The sequence below is a fragment of the Suricata suricatta genome, chromosome 5 (assembly GCF_006229205.1).
Source record: "Suricata suricatta isolate VVHF042 chromosome 5, meerkat_22Aug2017_6uvM2_HiC, whole genome shotgun sequence".
Lineage (NCBI taxonomy): Eukaryota > Metazoa > Chordata > Mammalia > Carnivora > Herpestidae > Suricata > Suricata suricatta.
The window spans coordinates 7,003,566-7,005,117 of NC_043704.1; the positions used below are offsets into that span (position 1 = coordinate 7,003,566).

General features: G+C 62.3%; 1 pseudogene; it reads right to left on the bottom strand.

Annotated features, from left to right (window-relative positions):
- Positions 1 to 254: 254 nt before the first annotated feature.
- LOC115291462 lies at positions 255 to 575 on the bottom strand (annotated as a pseudogene).
- Positions 576 to 1,552: the final 977 nt, after the last annotated feature.

The window sequence follows — 1,552 nt, forward strand, 5'->3', positions numbered from 1 at the left end:
TGTTAGACCTCAGTGCTGGCGGCTGCAGAGCCGGGGCACACACATCAGTCAGGCTGGGTGCTGTGTGGGCGACCCAGGCTCGGGTCAGGGGACCCTGGGGGTGACTCTCTCCACTTGGCTAGAGGGGATCAAGGGCTTGACTGTGAGGTGGTCTGGGCGGGTCTGGAAGGTCTGCAGTGGACGACGTCTGCCTGGTAGGAGCTCACAGAGCAGCTGCTTCTGACCCCTCAGAGGGGGTCCCAGGAGGCCATGCGCTAGCAGCAGCTAGGGGTGCCGCAGGGAGCAGGCCTGAGGACCAGGGTGGGGCAGGAGGGCCGTCAGCACCCCGAGGACTGGCAGGAGGGGCCCACGCACATAACGGGCTTGCAGCTCACGGGCATGCAGCAGGCCGGCTGGCAGGGGCTGGGCACACAGCAGGCTGCCTGACAGGGGCTGTGCAGACAGCAGGACACCTGGCAGGGGCTCGGCACACAGCAGGATGCCTAGCAGGAGCTGGGCACACAGCAGGATGTCTGGCAGGGGCTGGGCACACAGCAGGCCGGCTGGCAGCCGGTGGAGCAGCTGGTGTGGCACATGGCGACTCGGGGCTGGAGTGGAGTCAGTGGGGAGGACGGGGCTGGTCTGGAGCCTCCATCCCCAGGCGGCCTTCACCCCCCCCCCCGCCCCCCTGGGCTGTGGCATCCTAGCAACAAGCCACATGGGGCCTTTTTCCCGGGGGCCTGGTTCTCTTCCTCTTCCTCCTGTGCGTCTCTTCCTGGAGGCTCTGCTGCAAGTGACTCGGTTCAGGAAGCTCCGTCTCAGCCCCAAGGCTCATCGTGACTCAGTGGCCCTTTGATTTCTGGACTCAGAGCCAAGGTTGGATGGCAGAGGACTGTCCGCAGGGACAGGGGACTCCACCTCAGGATGTTCAAGGTCCCCCCAAGTTTACATCCCCTGCCCCCTGTCTGCACAAGCACCATCCTACTCGCCAGACTGGCCGCAGGGGGTGGGGGGGTGTCCCCCGTTCTGACTTGGAAACTCAGCGATCCAGAGGGTCTTCCCAATGGGCTGGAGCCAGGTGGCCGGGCGCCTCCTGGGGAAGAGCCCTGGCCATGTCGTTGCAACAGCAGTAACGAGGGGCCTTGCCGGGCGCCGTGCTAAGCGTCCTGCGGGGATCGTCTCATAACTGATTAGTGATCCGCCCCTGCCACCGTCGGGGGTGGGTGGGGCCACATGCACGGATGTGCAGTGAGTTCAGAAGGGCCGCGGGCCGTGTGCACGTTCTCCCCGCAGTGCCGCAGCGGGTCTGAGCCAGCTGGTTTCACTCTGGAGTCTGCGGTCCTCACCATTGTGCCCAGTTGTGCTGGGGTGTTGGGGGTTTTCTGAGGTGCTTGGATCTGTTAATTAGAATTTTTTTTTGATGATGTAGTTTTTTGGTTCTTTGTGTTTTTTAAATGTTTATTTATTTATATTTTGGAAGAAGGAGAGAGAGAGAGAGAGAGAGCTCCAAAAGGGTAGAGAGAGAGGGAGAGAGCAAGCAGGCTCCATGCCATCAGCACAGAGCCTGATGCGG